Source organism: Mustela lutreola, chromosome 16 (genome assembly GCF_030435805.1).
Source record: "Mustela lutreola isolate mMusLut2 chromosome 16, mMusLut2.pri, whole genome shotgun sequence".
Lineage (NCBI taxonomy): Eukaryota > Metazoa > Chordata > Mammalia > Carnivora > Mustelidae > Mustela > Mustela lutreola.
Window position 1 is genome coordinate 29,992,688 of NC_081305.1, and position 18,990 is coordinate 30,011,677.

General features: G+C 42.6%; 1 protein-coding gene across 8 annotated transcripts in view; it reads right to left on the bottom strand.

Annotated features, from left to right (window-relative positions):
- CHD9 (chromodomain helicase DNA binding protein 9) overlaps nt 1-18,990 on the bottom strand; it is a 225,627-nt gene that overhangs the window by 163,996 nt on the left and 42,641 nt on the right. For 4 of the 8 annotated variants that reach the window (XM_059152723.1, XM_059152721.1, XM_059152722.1 and 1 more), the window contains exon 1: nt 5,799-5,946. The exons of 1 other annotated variant lie outside the window; for it this stretch is intronic. The gene's annotated coding sequence lies outside the window, so the exon portion shown is untranslated. Of the gene's footprint in view, nt 1-5,557; nt 5,776-5,798; nt 5,947-18,990 lie in introns of those variants that run through there. 3 more of the 8 variants (XM_059152724.1, XM_059152718.1, XM_059152720.1) reach the window with 2 other exon arrangements.

Here is an 18,990-nt window from a genome sequence, read left to right on the forward strand (position 1 = left end):
TAAGTACACTAAATGTAGAATCTTGAATCCCTAGATTTATTTTAGGGAAAGCTTTCCAGTTCCTTGATTGAAGAAAAATTTTTAATGAATAAATATTTAATTGCCATTTTAAAGATAAACACTGTAAAAGATAACATAACTGGAAAAAAATATACTGAATTCCAGCTAATTCCATGAAAAAAAGAGTAACTTTGAATTTACTTAGTAATGTGTAATAAAGCACAAAATTTTAAGATGAAACAAACTTTATGTAAAATACACGAAACCTAACCATTATCCTAGTCATTTTTTCCTTTTTTTTTTTTTTTAAAGATTTTATTTATTTGACGTACAGAGATCCCAAGTAGGCAGAGAGGCAGGCAGAGAGAGAGGGGGGCAAAGCAGGCTCCCTGCTAAGCAGAGGGCCCCATGCAGGGCTCAATCCCAGGATCTTGGGATCATGACCTGAGCTGAAGGCAAAGGATTAACCCACTGAGCCACCCGGCACCCCTTTTTTCCTCTTTCTTATAAAAGAATAAGATACATTAGCAGTTATCATTCAGAAGAATAGCCATTGATTTCCAATAGTATAAAATTTAATACACTTTATACTGTAGCTGCTTAAGTCAGGTAAACCAAACTGAAATGACCACTGAATAAGAAAAATAATCTTTCTTTTTTTTCTCTTCAGATTTCAACTGTGTCCCTTTGTAGCAATAACAATATTTAAAATTACTGGTTAAAAAATGTTTTAAAAGTACAGTAAAAAAAAAGATATTTGCTAAGTTAATGACAAATTATAACAGAAACATCAGTATCTATAGTTATTTGATAAATAGCTCTTGATGGCCTGCACTTATAATTTTTACCCATAAACACCAGAAGCCTCATTAAAAATGATAAATATAATATCAGGCTGCCTACAAGCTAGTAACTTTAAAGAGTGCCAACTTTCTTGAGAACATCAAGATTGTAAGACTTCTGAATTCTGCACCATCACCCAAATAATACCAAAACCCATCTAATACTACAGATTTTTTCTCAAAACTTATCTAATAAAAGCTGTATTAAGAAAATCTTCACAAATACTTTCAAAAACTGCATTGTTAAAAAGATCATTTCAGTTACCAATTTTTCTAACACAAATATGAAGCCTGCTCGTCGCAAAACACACCTTATAAGTACGTTGTAATATGGTGCCATATACATAATTACACCTATTCCAACGAAGACCACTATCATTCAGATAAAGGTAGCCCCCCACCCCCAGCCTTCTACCTTCCCAAGGTCTTGCCTGGGAATGGTGTTCAAAACTTAATTTCTTGCCAAACCTTTTCTTTTCCCCATGTTCATCTCAGTAAATCTCACCATCATCTTTCTAGGTCCTCAAGCCGGGAACCTAGAGGTCACTTTGACATCTTCTCTTTAATATCTAATCCGTCATGAAGTTGTCAATGCCCCTGCCATTCCCATCTCCTCTCTGTCTCTATCAAATCAGATGATATTGCTACCCTAGTGCCAGCCGTCATCATCTTACCCCAACAAGTGTGGTAGTAGTCTTTGCTTTCATCTTTGCCTTTCTCTAATCCATTCTTAACCAAAGTGTCATTCTTGAAATCTAAAGCACAGTACTCCCCTACGTCAAAATCTTCAATGATTGACTGCAACATCCTTAGTAAAATCCAGGTCTTCAAAATGCCCTGTAAGGTCCTGTATGATCTGCTCTCTGCCTATTTCTCACCTTGCATGGTTTTCCTCTATTATTATACTCCTGCCGCCCTAAACTTCCTTCATTTCTTCCAACCTATTCTTTCTTGCCTTCATACATTATTTTCTTTTCCAAGAAAGTCTTTCCCTATCTAGCTTATTTTTTGTCTCCACTTAAATACCACCACCTGAGAGAGACCTTCTGACCACACAATCTACGATCATCCCCATTTTTTTCCACAGCAGTCTAGTCTCTTCCTTTATTGAGTTCTCTACAAGTTGTAATTTTACATTTGTTATTTACTTGCCCTGTTTCCCTGCTAATTACTTTCCCTGTTATTTACTTATCTGTTTCCACTATTAGACTATAAATTCTACAAGGTAGGAATCACTTAATAAATTGTTAAATAATAAATTGATTAATAAAGGAATCAATAAATTAATCTGTTTAAAACAAATGGATGTGAGTGACCTGGAGTTCAGAGAATGAATTACAGCTCAAAGTGGCTTTCCCTTCTCTGAGTTTTCCCTTATCACTTAATCAGCTTTCCAACTGTTTCTAAAAGGGAAGAGCAAAAGGTGTTCCCACAAAATTAAAAGAAATACAGTGGAGATAAGGTCAGGAAGTTTTACGTGATGTCAAATAAGTGAGACAAATAGTAATGCTATGGTCTCATGGGAAGGAGAAATCCCTAAGGGCTACAATGACAAGAAATGATCTTATTCGCAAGGTGGAATTTGACCTGAGTATTCACAGACTGGTAAAACTCAGGGGTAGAACGGATGTGAGGGAAGCCCAAACAAGTAAAAGGAAACAGTGTCAGAAGGCAGTTATAAAACTGGAATGTGGCAACTTATATTCACAAAGTAGGTTAAGTGTAAAAAATCTAAGTCTTCTATCATGTAAGTAATCTGAATAGTTAAGACGGGTTAATCACCCTAAGACCACAATAGCTACAAGACATTTAAAAGGTTATAACAAAATCATTCTGTCTCCTCAGTGTCCATAAATCTCTTCTGATTCCAATTTTTTGGCTTTCAAAGTTTTTCAAACATTTATGACAATAATAGTTTCATGATTAATTTTCACTCTAATCAAATGCCTTAAGTTTCCATAGTGTTACCAATGTTCTGTATTCACTATACTGATATATAATGGAATTTTCCCAGTAGATCTATTATTTCAATTTTCCTTTATCCTTTAACCTAAGATTTCATTTTTGTCTTCTCTATTTCACTGACTTTTTCTTCCACTACATTTATATGAGTGATTAACACATATAACCCTTCAGGGTATCTATAATCTTCAAATGTACCAAAATTTTTATTTTACTACTGAAACTACAATGAATTTTACCTCTAAGTCTGTAATGCTTCTCCAGTTCCTACACCCTAAATTTATACAGTAAGCCCTTCCTTTAGTTCTACCTGGTTTCCATAGGTAAACTGCCAGTCTAGTTTAATGTCTTATAGAAGGTATTCAGTTACATTAGAAATGGGATTTGGAGTTAACAAGTCTCTAAAGATACTTCCAAGTTCAAAATTTTAGGATTTTATTAATCTAATCTTGTCATGAGTTTTTTTTTTTTCCTTTAATACTGCTTTTTTTTTTTTTTTTAAAGATTTTATTTATTTATCAGAGAGAGAGAGGGGAGAGAGTGAGCACAGGCAGACAGAATGGCAGGCAGAGGCAGAGGGAGAAGCAGGTTTCCCGCCGAGCAAGGAGCCTGATGTGGGACTCGATCCCAGGACGCTGGGATCATGACCTGAGCCGAAGGCAGCTGCCCAACCAACTGAGCCACCCAGGCGTCCCAATACTGCTTTCTTTATTCATACCTGCCTACTTGAGCTTATTCTTTTAAAAAGGTTCTTTTAGGGTAAGGCCAACTTACCACTGTTTGTTTCAAAACCTCTGCCTTTTTTATACCTAAAACCAGATATAACTTTTATATTTCAAAGGACCGATCTAATGGAATATTCAGATTTGGAGAACTATAAATTCAAGAAAACTTGGGTTCACAGAGGTTAAGAAATCTGACTATAGCTATACACTGAGTAAAGTGACAAAGTTCTGACTCTCTCCAATCAGAACTTCTTCCAAGAAGGTTTTACCAGTTACACCAGCACATTTTCCCTAATGCTATTTCTTATGTCCTTAGGACATCATCTTCTCCTAGTTAGTCAATCACAAGGTTTTTGTTTTTTAACTTTACAACACCCACTCTCCTGAAACTGTCCAGAATGACAAAGATGTATCAATCAAATCTGGGAGGCAACTACTCCCCCACCCAAGCATATTATGTCTATATTATGTGACCTATAGTTTACAGGAAACTCACCAAGCTGCTAAAGGTTGTAGAACACTATAGCTACTTAATGTGAAGTGTCTAAGCAATAAAGCAGACACAGTCTTGGAAGATACAGAATTCATGTTTAACTTGCTTAGAGCAAATATTTATCCAATATCTATCGTAGGGAAGGCTCCCTGCTATTAGCACAAAGTCCCACTTAATTTCAAGTTCTGTAAATCTAACAGAAATGAAGAAACACTATGTTCATCCTTTTGCACTGAAACCCCCTGCCCCCAAAACTAAAACACACACTCGTGCACACACACACACACCCTCCCTCCCTCTGCAATGTGGAATCCCCACCCCCACGGGGTAAGTACCTGCTGTACATTTAAGTGTTTGCAGACCTAGCCCTTCTTTTAAAAAAGTACCTGTACAATTATGCACAGTTTAGGTAGAGTAACATTACACGAGGTAAGCCCTTTTTTCTGTTCAAGATCCTAGTCAGTTAAGTAGAACCGGAGTTTGAAATCAGAGAAAAGGAAAAGGTGAAAAGCAGCATGCAAAACTGAGAAACTAAATTGTGATAGTGATTTTATTAATGAAAATAAACTTTATTTAGTACGGGGCAATCCTTAGGTAGTTATGAGTATTTCACATAATGGAGAAAAGTCACAGTAGTGTCAAACCCCAGACTCCCAGGAAAGTAGCTATGTAACACTGTTAATATCACAATTTAAGAAAATTTTTTGTCTACTTTGTTCCGAAAAGTTTTATTTTTCTTTAAAAAAAAAAGAAAAAAGAAAAGAAAAAAAAAAGGGCAAAACAGAACCAAAAAAGGAACAAACAGAAAGCACTCTGAGCTGGCGACTGCGACGACAGGCCAGTAAGACACCCAGGCTTTCCGGGTCGTGCTTGGCTTGGGGATGGATGTCCGCGAAGACAGCCTTGGAACCACCCATCACGTCCCACACCCAGAGCCCAAGAAAGCGGCAGCAGCCGCAGGGTCCCGGCCCCGCTGCAGACGTGGAGAGACCCTCAGGGCTGCCCCTCTGGGCGAAGGATCACAGGGAAGGCAGTGCGGTCGTAACCCGGCAGGCAAGGCCCGGGAAAGCGCCGGGGGCGTCCCGGGCTCGGGGACATCCAGCGCTCGCGCGGGACGCCCTGTCATGAGTCACGGAGGCGAGAAAGCAGGCGGGCGGGGGAAGAGGCTGCAGGATGGAGGGAAGCCCGACCCTCGGGAGGGAAGCGGGCGGACCGGGAGGCCCGGACCTCACGCGGGGCGGGGAAGCGGGGCCCTGCCCACCCTGCCCTCACCTCCGCCCGACGCAACAGGCGCGGCGGCCAGGTCCCGACCCCAGGGTCTGCGGGCCGGGGGGGGGCGGGGGCAGCAGCCCGCAGCCATGACAGTCGCGGGGCGGGCCGCGGGCGGGCTGGGCCGCACGTGCGGGCAGCGCCCCCTCCCCAGCCTCCCCGCCGTCCCCGGGCGCGGGCCCCTCACCTCCGCCGCCGGCGGCGGCGCGGCCCGGCCTGCCCCGACCCCCCCCGGCCGAGCGGCGGCGGCGGCGGCACGTACTCACCGCCGCTCGCTGGCTCTCGGGCTTCGCCATGACTGAGGCGCCCCCGCCGCCCCCCGCCTCGACCGAGACTGACACGCGCGGCTGGCCGGGCGGGGGCGGCCTCAGGCGACCACCCGGCTGACAGAACCCGCCCCCGCCTCTCCCCACCAGTTGAGCAGCGGCCGCTGCCCCGCGGTGCCCCCGGGCTTCCTCCCAACGCCTGGGGCGGCGGGTGGCAACGGCGGGCGGCGGCGGCACTTACCGGCGGCGCGGCCAGGCCCCCCTGTCAGCGCGGGGCCGGGAGGGAGAGGAGGGAGGAGTGAAGGGGCACCGCCTCCCCCGCGCCGCCACGCACCCGCCTGATTGGCCCAGTTCACTCCCCCAGCGCGACCCCACCAGCCCCTGCGAGCGGCACTCCGGCAGCACCGGCGCGCCATTTGCATATTTGTGCCCGCGCCGCTGATTGGCCGGGACTCAGAGGGGCGGCTGTGACTGCGGCCGCTCCCGCCGCCGCTCCTGCCGCGTCGGGCGACCCGGGAGGGAGGATCCCTCTCTCCGCTCCCCTAGCCTCGCGGCCCGGCCCGACCCGGGACGGAGGGCGGCGGGAGGCGGGGTCGTCGCCCCGCTCCAACATGGCCCCGCCGCGCCGCCGACCCAATCGCCGGTGCGGTTACTGCTGGAGCCCCGGGCGGCCTCAGGGCGGGGAAGTGTTGGGGCCGGGCGCCCTCTGGCCGGAGCGCGGGGCAGTGCAGTGGCCCGGGCTCCCCTCGCCGCCCCGCCACCCCGCCGCGGCCGCCACGTCAGGCCGCGCCCTCGCGACGGCCTCTCCCCTCCAAGCGGCCCCGCCGCCACGTCAGGCCCGGCAGGCACGCCCCGGCCAGTGGCGGGGTCGGCGCCGAGGTCACTCACGCGCTGGGCATCTCTCCGCCAGCCCGGAGCCAGCCGGGAACCGAGACGGTGTCCTGAGCCTCCCTTTTCAAAGGCGTGGATTCGGACCCGCGTCCTCCTTACGCTCTGACACCGCCGTGACACACGCCTGTGCTGTAAAATCCGGAGCAAGGAGAGTGGCGCCGCGATGATGCAGCGATTCAGCCCAGGTGCTAAGCACCTGCCATGGAGAAGGCGCCAGGCTTAGGAAAGACCCAGCCCCAAGTCCTGATGCAGAGAGCGAGCGAGCGCGCACCTCAAGTGGTGGAGAGCTGGGGCTGACACCTAGTCTTTCCGCTGTTCAGGCCCACGTTCTGATTTGCACAGCTATGAAGGGAAAGAAAGAACAAACGGGAGGGGGGGGGCGGAGAGGAGGGGGGACACTGGTCTAGGAGCAGGTGGCCTACTAGAAAACCACTGTCCAACGAAGGTGTGGGGACACCTGGGTTCCCATTCGCTCTGTCTCTAATTAACTGTGTGACCTACATTAAATCATAACATGTCCCAGGGCCTCGGTTTTTCCTTCTGTAAAACGAAGAGGCTGGACAAATTTCCTAAAAGCCTTCCAGCTCTAAAATTCTACGGATGCCTTTCAGACTCTGGTCTGGCTTTAATACCTGATTAAAGCGAGAATGAGAGATAGACAAAATAATGGGATGCTAGGACTTCAGTCTGTCTACCTTATGTTTGTTGGAAACTTTACAGTTTCAAATCCATTGTGGGTGACATTTAGCATTCATCTTACAGTGGACAGAAAACTTGAATTTCAGACTCCACAAAGAAGCATAGAGCAATGTCACTGTGCTTGTTTATGCCTGACCAGAGGGTAATGGCTGCGGTATACAGAGTGCTAGTTTACCAGGTAATTTCTTTCTTTATATGCCCCCATGCAGGCCCTCCAGGGTGGATCAACACAAGTCTATTTAGCTCAGATATGGAAAGGGCTGGGAGGTAACCCTGCTGAGAAAGAAGTTACAATTACAGCTTTGATTCTTCTCAAGGATACTTAATAACAACCACATACTAGGATAAGAATGCACAGAAACAGTTCACCAAGCTCCCTACATTACTTATTTGAATACTGCTTCTGTTTGCAAATTCAACCTGTTGAATCAAATTTAAGGCCAGTAACAGCTCATTTAGAGATGTTAGAGAATAAGACATTCCGTATTTTGTCTAAAACTTTAGCTACTTTTTCAGAACTTTTCTCCCCAAGAAAATTCACCTTTTCTTGAGTCTTTGAACATTACTTATACTTGGTGCTTAAAGAGCATCATTATGGGCATTATTGTATTCTATTATGATCAAGAATGCCCTCAGAAGTATGTAGACCTGTTTATCCTAATGAAAAATGGTCTCTAGAAAGCTGTTATTATTTTAAACTTACATCCATCTTTTTCTATGTCTTATTCCTCATTACTGGATTGACATTTCTCTATTTTTCCACCTAATAGTCTCCTTCCTTCCTTCCTTTTTCTTTTCTTTCTTTCTTTCTGCTTCTATTCTACTATGAATACACACTGATAAACTTTTATTAGTTTAGAGTTGGGGTTGTCTTTTTTTTTTTTTTTTAAGATTTTATTTATTTGACAGAGAGATCACAAGTAGGCAGAGAAGCAGGCAGAGAGAGAGGAGGGGAAGTAGGTTCCCCACTGAGCAGAGACACCGATGCAGGGCTTAATCCCAGGACCCTGAGATCATGACCTGAGCTGAAGGCAGAGGCTTAACCCACTGAGCCATCCAGGCCCCCGTGACTCTCAGGTTTTGAGTAAAAATTTTCTGTAGGATTCTCTTATGGCTGAAGTGCATGACTTTTTGTGATATCTATTTTGACTGGTCAACTTATTTCTTTAAATCTCAATGGTATTCTCAGTCACTGAGGTTTCTGCATATATGGACTCTGAAGAAGTTATTGCAAAGGATGGCTCTAAATCCCAGAATTAAGAGGCTGGGTCAGCAAATACTACCCTCTGCAATTTATTTTAATTATTTTTTAAAAGTTTTATTTAAGTAATCTCTACACCCCATGTGGGGCTTGAACTGATGACCCTGATGTCAAGACCTCCATGCTCTTCTGACTGAGCCAGTTTAAATGAACAAAAGTCAATTATCATCAACAACAACAAAATCTAGCAACACTGACCTACCATTTCCTTCAGGCAATGGAATATCCAGAGGCAGGTGGTGGCAATGCTCTCCAGGTCCCTCTATCCCACTCTAGAGTAAAACTGGCTCCAGCAGTTCTCTATCCATTGCCTTTCAAACCAAAAAGGTCCTCTAGTTGCAGACACAATGATTCAAGGCACCACAAAGCCTGTGCTATGACAAAGAGTGGTTCTCCACACTCTGAAGGAAACATTCCATAAGCCCAACAGGTACCATCAGTCCTCGGTGGTGTGTTAAGAGTTTACATTTATTATTTCATTTTACTTCACAACCATTCTATAAGGAAGGGCTGGTTTTTCCCACTGTACAGATGAATAGGGTCCAAAATCTTGCTCCACAGGTTACACAATCACTGAGTGGCAAAGGTAAGATTCAAACTTAGAGCTGGCTGATCCTAAAGCCTGAAACTCTTAACCATTACATTACATTCCTCCTTTAAGCAGTAGTTTTGAATTCCATATTTAGCAAGCAACCTCCTGGTTAGGAATTTGGCATCTTAGAAGGGGGAACTGCGGGCACCTGGGTGGCTCAGTTGGTTAAGCAACTGCCTTTGGCTCAGGTCATGATCCTGGAGTCCCGGGATTGAGTCCCACACTGGGCCCCCAGCTCTGTGGGGTGTCTGCTTCTCCCTCTGAACTTCTCCCCTCTCATGCTCTCTCTACTCTCTCTCAAATAAATAAATAGATAATAAAAATAAAAAAGAAGGGGGAACTGCCCCACGGGCATTTTGGGTAAGGACACCAAAAAAGGAATATCCCAAAACGCATACATCGAATGACATTTTCTAGCAAGTTTGAGGAATAGGAACCAGTGCTCTGTTCACTTTTGTGGGAAACTGATATACTCAAGATCCTAAAACTCAACTCAGACCTGTTAGAATGGCTATTATCAGACAAGAAGTAAGTGTTGAGAGTAACAGAGAAAAGGGAACCCTTGTGCACTGTCAATGGAAATGTAAATTGGTGCAGCCACTATAGAAAACGGTATGGAGGTTCCTCAAAAATTCAAAATAGAACTACCAAATGAGCCAGCAATTCCTCTTCTGGGTTTTTAATCTGAAGAAAACAAAACCTTTAGCTTGAAAAGATATCTGCACCCTGCCCCCAACCACCGTTCACTTCACTGTAGCATTATTTACAATAGCCAAGACATGGACACAACCCAAGTGTAACTTTTTTTTTTAAGTTTATTTACTTACTTAAGAAATCTCTATACCCAGTGTGGGGCTTGAACTCATGACCTTGAGATCAAGAGTCAAATGGACACTCTTCTGACTGAGCCAGCCAGGTACCCCTACCTAAGTGTCTATTAATGGAGAAACCGATAAAGGCAATGTGGTATGTATATACAATGGGATATTATTCATCCATAAAAAGGAATGAAATCTTGCCATTGCAACAATACATGGACCTTGAGGGTATTAGGCTAAGTGAAGTCGGACAGAGAAAGACAAATACCACATGATCTCACTTATATGTGAAATCTTTAAAAAAAAAAAAAAAAAAGCCCCGCTAAGCTCATATATACAGAAAACCGACTACCAGAGGAGGGGGAAGTGGGTGGGAAAATGGGTGAAGAGGGTCAAAAGACACAAACTTCCAGGGCACCTGGGTAGTGCAGTGTGTTGAGCAGCCATCTCTTGGTTTCAGCTCAGATTGTGATCTCAGGGTTGTGAAATCAAGCCCTATGTCAGGCTCGGCCTTCAGCACGGAGTCTGCTTGGGGTTCTCTCTCCCTCTCTTTCTCCCCCTCCCATTAGTATTCTCTCTCTCTCTCAAATAAATAAATCTTTTAAAAAAAGGCAAAGGATACAAACTTCCAGTTACAGAATAAGCCATGGGATGTAATGTACAGCATGGTGATTCTAGTTAATAATACTGCATTGCATATTTGAAAATTGCTAACAGAATAAATCTTAAAAGTTCTCATCCCAAGAGGAAAAGTGTTTGTAATTATGTATGGTGATGGATGTTAATTAGACTTTCTGTGATCATTTCCCAATATATACAAATACTGAATCATTGTGTTGTATACCTAAAACCAATATGTTAATTGCACCTCAATAATTTTTTCAAAGGCCTAGAACTGCAAAACTAAGCAGTAGACCCTATCTCAGTGAGACCTCCTAAAGTGACACTCATGGAATAGTCAAAATATCCTTGAAAAAAAAAAAAAGACCAAAATGAACACAACACTGTGTGTTAACTACACTGGATTTAAAAAAAAAAAAAAATCCTTTGGAGCACCTGGCTGGCTCAGTCCATAGAGCATGTGACTCTTGATCTCAGGGTTGTGAGGTTGAGCCCTCCATTGGGGACAGAGGTTACTTAAAAAACAAAAAACAACAAAAACAATAATTTTTTTTAATCCTTCATAAAAGCGAAAGAAAGTTGAAAGACTCATGCTTCCTGATTCAAAACTTACTACAATGCTATAGTAATCCAGACACTGTGAATTGGCATAAGAATAGACATATAGATCAATGGAATAGAACTGAGAGTCCACAAGTAAACTTTTATATTCATGGTCAATTTATTTTCTTTCTTTCTTTTTTCTTTTCTTTTCTTTTTTTTTTTTTTTTTGGTCAAATCATTTTCAAAAGAGTGCTAAGATGTAAATCAAGGAGACTACTAGAGATACAAATGCTAGAGAATGAAGCTGGATCCCTAACTTATACTATACAGAAAAAAAAATAAATCAAAAGGGATCATGGACCTAAATGTTAAGAGGTAAAACCATAAAGCTCTAAGAAGAAAACATAGGAGTAAATCTTCAGGACTTTGGGTTAGGCAGTGGTTCTGTGTAGAGTACATGATACTATGGCATAAAGAATGAAAAGAAATATAAATTGAGCTTTGTTAAAAATAAAGAAACCAAAGAAAATATTGATATATTGAACATCAACATAGAAAAACTTCTGTGACTCAAAGGATACTGTTAAGAAAATGCAAAGATACCGACAGAATGAGAAAATATTTGCAAATCACACATCTGATAAGGGTCCAGGATCAAGAACGTACAAAGACTTCTTACAACTCAATAATAAAAAGACAAATAACCCAATGTAAAAATAAGCAAAGTATTTTTGAATACTCCGAATGACATTTCTCCAGTGAAGATGGACAAATAGCCAATATGCACAAGATGCACAACAGCATTAGTTCTTAGAGAAACACAACTCAAAACCACCCTGAGATACCACTTCACATCCATTAGGATAGCTCTCATAAAGAAGGCAGGCAATAACAAGTGTTGGGGAGCACGTGAAGTCAGAACCCTCTTAGATTGCTAGTAGACATGTGAAATGGTGTAGTCATTTCAGAAAACAGTTCTTCAAAAAATTACACAGTTATTTGATGACCCAGCAGCCCCCCAAATGAAAACAGGTTCACATAAAAACTTGGACACAAATGTTCATGGCAACCATTATTCATCACGGCCCCCAAATGGAAACAAACCAAATGTCCGTCAACTGATGGATAACCAAAAATGGTTTCTCCACACACTGGACTATTATTCAGCCATAAAGGAAGATTAGGGGGTGCCTCGGTGGCTCAGTGGGTTAAGCATCTGCCTTTGGCTCAGGTCATGATCTCAGGGTCCTAGGACTGAGCCCAGCATCTGGCTCTCTGCTCAGCAGGAAGCCTGCTTCCTCACCCCGCCCTGCCCAGCCTGCTGGTCTGCCTACTTGTGATTTCTCTCTCTCTCTCTCCAATAGATCAATAAAATCTTTATTTAAAAAAAGACCGTTAAAAAAAATGTTAAAAAAAAAAAAAGATTAGGTCCTGATACATGCTACAATATGGCTAAACCTTGAAAACATGCAGGGAGATCAAAGCCAAATACAAAAGACGACATGTTGTAGGATTCCATTTATGTAAGAAGTCCAGAATAAGCAAGTCTACAAAGACAGAAAGTAGATTAGTGGTTGCCAAGGTCTGGGTTGGAGGAAAGGGGATGAAGAATGGAAAGTGATTGCTAATAGTACTTTTGGGGGGTGATGAAAATGTTCTAAAATTAGTTTGTGGTGATGGCTGCACATCAGCAATGAAGTGTGAATTCTACGGTAAGTGAATACTACCCCAATAAAGCTATTTTAAAAAGTGATGCCTAGCCAGCAACTTCCAACTTTTTATATAAGTATTATATACATTAAATCCATATATATGGACTGCGTGTATATATATTCACTTAACCATATGTATGAACACATGTTGAGACAAAAGGAACAGATATATATACATATATATATATTTTTAATATTTTACTTATTTATTTGACAGAGAGAGCATGAGCAGGGGGAGCAGTAGAGGGAGAAGCAGACTCCCTGCTGAGCAGGGAGCCTGATACGGGGCTTGATCCTGGGACTCCAGGATCATAACCTGTGCCCAAGATAGACGCTTAACGGACTGAGCCCCCCAGGCATGCCAGGAACAGATACATTTTACTTACTTTTATCAAATTAGTTAAGCAGCGAATAATTTTTTAAGTCTGAAGATTGCTGATAGTGGCACTGTTATTTCTCATATTGTGCTTGCCAGTACTGTGACTTTAGTATAATTTACTTAATTTCCATGCATTTAAATACCTACACCATATATCTGTACGAGGCTGGGTGCAGGGTCAATTACGAGAGATATTTATATATCCCTATATAAGTAATAAATTATTAATAATAAATGTGTCATATAATAAATATGAAAAATATGTGTATAAAATATCTTCTCGCTCATCTTTAGCAACATTCACTTACAGGCTGAGGCACTAAAGAAAATGTTCTTTCAAAAAAAAAAAAAAAAAAGAAAATGTTCTTTCACAGACCGATGATAAGTACTTCTAAAGGCTATGGTATGCTTTTTTAACCTTTCACTCATTTTATGTTGATTTAAATTTTTATTTAAATATTTTATGCCCCCTGATATTATAGACTATAACATAATGTCCACCTTTCTGCAATAATGAGTAGTAGCTTGAAGGGGTCAGACACTTTTCCAGTCCAGGAAAAGAATCTTGAGAGGAACTTTAGTTGGTTCAGCAGTGAGCAAAAACTAACTTCACATTATCCTCTGAGAGTTGCGAAATCTCCTTAACTCAGTGAAGAACAGAGGTTCTTTTTAGGGCAGGAGTGAAGGACATCACTAGAAAGCTCTTTAACCTTCTTTTCAGGCTCTTGTTCAAGCAAATAGAAAAGAAGGGTAGGTAAGCTTTCAGCCGTAGCTTAAAGCACCTCAAAGCTCATTTGAAAGCGAGTTTCGCACTGTTTTCAAATCTGGAGGCTGCTGCTAATAACAATATCCAAAGGATATGTTCAGCCAGGCAGCCAATTTTCACACTCCTGCTCTTGAGGCCTATCTGTTTAATCTGGGACAGATTGTAGGGCCTGTAAGTTTGATCTAGTTTATTCCCGTGTTTAGCCAGGAATATATTTCAAAGCACGATCCTGCCTGACAGTTCAGATCTTCCACTGGTCTGCTTTCACAAACAGTTGCTTGTCCTAATCTTAAAAGGTCTTCAGGAGAAAAGAGGTTTTGCTGTTTTCCTTGCTCTTCCTTGAGCATCTCCTTCCCTTTCTTTGTGAGTCTGCTTCTCTTTGGGGAAGGTAAGCACTCCTGGAGGAGTTACTTCTAAATCAAGTCTGGAGAGATCAAATGCGTGCAATGCAGCTGCTACTTGAAAAATGAGTTCATTCAACAAATATTCCAAGAGTGTCTATAAAGTGTCAGGCCCAGGGCTGGGTGCTGGGAAGACAATGAACGAGACAGAGATGGTCCTCTGGCCTCATGGCCATCACATTCTGTGATGTAAATACCCACTAATTAATTATTTTTATTAACTTTGGTAATACTTAACCTTCATTTACAGGTATCATAATTGTTGTGCTTAAAAAAAAAAAATGTGTGATCTGTACCATATAACCGAAGGATTGGTGGAAACCAGAGACTTTAAGATGTCTAATCAACTAGTTTGCTTTATAGGCATTAGGGAAATCTTATTTCAAGAAAAAACCATCCTAATGCAATTTAAATCCATCTTGTCTTGTTTAAGCTCCAAAAAAGAGAAACTTGTACCAGGTTCCCTCTGAATTTTTCTTGACTTGTTTTGCTCCATTCGTACTAGCCATGACTATGATGTCACCATCTTTCCATGATCCCACTAGCCGAGTTTCATGGTCCTACTTATGCCATGGGAAGAGCTTATAAAACTCACATTGTTAGAAATAAAAGAAATCCTTTAACAATTGCCATAATCTTTTTTTTTTCTTTAAATAACTGGGTAAGCTTTCCCTTGCCTCATAAGAATTTAAGAAGGGCTATCATTCCCATTAAGATCATCTTTTAAAGTACTTCTATTTTATCAAGGCATCATTATGATCTCTTATGCAAAAGCATTTGGAAATTATTGGAATTCTTGGACGTTTGGGTTGAGGATATATATTAATTATAGTTATTTTCTTTGCATTGAACCCCATGGTTTGTTTTATGGAGGCTGAGTAACGACATGTCAACCCTGAAAATTAATTCCAGGTTATATGATTGAAAAGACAATTTAAATTTAATAGCAGAGAGACCTCAAAAAGTTTTGCTAAAAATCAGTGTTGGGGTGCTTGGCTGGCTCAGTCTGTGAAACATGGGACTCTTGATCTCTGGGGTCACGAGTTTGGGTCCCACGGTGGGTGTAGAGATCACTAAAATAAATAAATAAATAAATAAATAAATAAGCAAGCGAGCGAGCGAGCAAGCGAGCAAGCAGGCAAGCTTTAAAAATAAACTAGTGCAGCTCTTTTCTCTGCTTGCCATTAGGTGTTAAGAAGTTAGTTAGCTTGCACAATTTACGTAGAAGTCTTGTGTGAAAACGAGGATGGGAGCCGGTCTGTGTTTCTTTCTTTCTTTTTTTTTTTTTAATTTATTTGACAGAGAGAGATCACAAGTAGGTAGAGAGGCAGGCAGAGAGAGAAAGAGAGGGAAGCAGGCTCCCTGCTGAGCAGAGATCCCGATGTGGGACTCGATCCCAGGACCCTGAGATCATGACCCGAGCTGAAGGCAGCTGCCTAACCCACTAAGCCACCCAGGTGCCCCCAGGTCTGTGTTTCTTAACACAAGAAAGTCATAGGAATAGTTAGGTCTCCTATGGGCACACAGTTGATGTCTCCAGCTTTCCACATATCAGACAAACATTCTGTCTTCCAGAAAGTTCGGTTAGGTAGAGACCCCAAAAATACTGTTGTCAGAGAACCGGATGTGTTCTGAAACGAGGCGAGTTCTGCCACACCGACAGGGCGCACTCAGGTGATGGTGAGCAACAAGACACAAGAGTGAAGAATGAGGCCAGATCCTCTGGATATCAAATGTACAATTGAAATTTTTTCCTTTTCATAGCTTATCTCAGCGGCATGTAGGACTGCTGAATTTTTTTCTCATACTCAGCAATTTTTGGCTAATACCGCGGAGCCCTCTCTGTCCAACACACAGTACCCTGGCTCCTGGAGGATACTTCTCTTTGTGTTTCCTTGGCAGAATGTGTCCTATTTGGCAAGAACATACTGAGTGGGGGGCACATGGGTGGCTCAGTGGGTTAAAGCCTCTGCCTTTAACCTAAAGCTCAGGTCATGATCTCAGGGTCCTGCGATAGAGCCCCGCATCGGGGCTCTCTGCTCAGCGGGGAGCCTGCTTCCCCCGCTCTCTCTGCCTGCCTCTCTGCCTACTTGTGTCTGTCAAATAAATAAATAAAATCTTTAAAAAAAATCCAAAAAACCAAAAACAGCATACTGAGTGATCTGTGTGAACTCTCTGAAATGTTGGGCTGGCTCACTGACTGCCCCTCCTCTTTCTAGATAAAAGAAAGTGACTGCAGTCTTTTCTCTTCCTCAAACACACCACCCTCCTTGTCTCGGGACCTTTTCACTTTCTATTCCCTCTGCCTTATCCCTGGTTCCCCTTAGGTCCTACAGAAATGGCTTCTCAGAGAGGCCTTCCTTGACCCCCTAGTCACAGTCTGCTGCCTTCTTAACATGTATCACCGTCTGTTTGCGTGTTTATTTAATTTGTCTCCACCCAGTAGAAAGCAAGCATCTGTTGGCAGAGACAGGCTGTCTTGCTGCTCCTGGAAGAATTCTCAGCACCTAGAACACAGGTGCTCAGTAAGTGGGTATTTTATTACGGAATGAACTGTTGACCCAACATACCTATAATGTGCTAACAGAATAAATTGCTGTCACTGGGGATTATCCCATCTGGTTTTGAACAAGACACTGGAAGCCTCTATCACAGATTCTCAAATCTTTCTGTGTATTAGAATCACCTGGGAGGAGCACCTGGGTGGCTCAGTCAGTTAAGTATCTGCCTCCGGCTCAGGTCATGATCTCAAGGTCCTGGGATGGAGCCCCCAGGGAACCCGCTTCTCCCTCTTCCTCTGCTCCGCCCTGCTGCTTGTGCTCTCTTTCTCTCTCTCAAATAAATAAATACAATCTTTAAAAAAAAAAAAATCACCTGGTAAACTTAAAAATGACCTTTGCTTAGATCTTGCCCTGAATGACGGGTGATGAGTCTCAGGCATTAGCATGTTTGAAAAGCTCTTTGTATAACTACTTGTGTCACCAAGGCAGCAAAGAAGGGCTGTAAGTGACATGGAACTGAATGGTTACCTGACTACCAAGGTCTCATCCTCTAGGTGACAGGGTCACCTCTGTCTAGGGCAACCCAAAGTGTTCTTCAGACGACTCTGTATCTTCTAAATACAGGGCTCATTATCACAGAGGGGCAGAATTAGGCACAAACCATTTGAAAAATGAACCTGTAAGGAAAGAGAAAAGGCATCCAAGTAATCGAGGTGCATCTCTTAGGATCTGCTCTGAAAACCTCCTAGCAAAGGGAGCAAGTTCCAGCGCACACCTTTTTTCCTTCAAAAAAGAAAGCTACACACACAAACCCCTTCACTTAGCTCTAGAAGTCGCCGGCAATCAAGCAATCAAGTATCAGAGCAAACAAAAAACAATGCTTCCAGAAGAGGGAACTATCCAAATTTCATTCTCTTCTCTGGAGGAATCAGAGGCCAGGTAGTAGTAGGTTCAGAAACAGTTGCCCATATTTTTTTTAAGGTTTTATTTATTTATTTGACAGAGAGAGAGGGATCACATGTAGGCAGAGAGGCAGATGGTGGGGGGGGGGGTGGGAAGAAGCAGGCTCCCCGCTGAGTAGAGTCCAATTCGGGGTTCCATCCCAGGAGGACCCTGAGATCATGACCTGAGCCTTAAGTGGCTTAACCCACTGGGCCACCCAGGCGCCCCAGTTGCCCATAGTTTTCGTAATGGCAAACTCTAAACTTTAAGACCTTATTTATGATTGGGACCTCCACTTTTTTTTTAATGGAAAAACGTTTTGGGGCGCCTGGGTGGCTCAGTGGTTTAAGCCTCTGCCTTCGGCTCAGGTCATGATCTCAGGGTGCTGGGATCGAGTCCCGCATCGGGCTCTCTGCTCAGCGGGGAGCCTGCTTCCCTCTGTCTCTCTCTGTCTGCCTCTCCATCTACTTGTGATTTCTCTCTGTCAAATAAATAAATAAATAAAATCTTTAAAAAAAAAAAATCTTAAAAAAAAAAAAGAAAAACTTTTTTTGCATCAAGCCATTCAATTAAGAAAGAGGCTTTTTTCCTTTATTTTTCAAAAATCACCATCAGAAATGTTAACATAAGCGAGGTCAATGCTGAATGAAAGTCCATCGGTTTCCCCTCCAGTAAGAAAAGCCAAATGACTCTAATAAAATGGAGAGGACACAAGATTAGAAGTAGAAATATTTGAGTTATAGTCCAGGCTCTGCCACTGGCCAAGAGAATAAATGATCAGCAATTTTTTCCTGCCCATAAGATGAGAATCAAGAATCATAACACCTCTGGTGTCTGTTTCCATTGTTGTTTTTTCATAAACATTCCCTGGAAATGTTACAGTGTGCAAAGGAAAATTACTGGTCTTTTGTCTTGCAGGTGAGCTTTTAAGAAAAAAAAAATGTCCAGTGGTTACAGTAATTAGAAACACTAATCTAGGTTATACTATGTGCCCAGCAAAGTGCTTAACAAAAACATAACAAAACAAAAACTGTATACAATCAATGCTTGCCTTGTGCCACACTCTTGGCACACACCAGCTACTAGGGAAACTGAATCCATTAGACCAGAACGGTAGGTAGATCAACAAACAGGGAAAGCCATTTCCTTTGCAGCAGGGGAAACTCAGCTCAGCCAAACACAGAAATAACTCTGAAAAATCCACTTATTCATCCCCAAAAGTCTATTTCCACCCCCAGATCTAAATTTTTTTCATTTCCCAATGGTGATGTTGAGACCGTGGAAGAGACTATTCAAATTCAGAGACT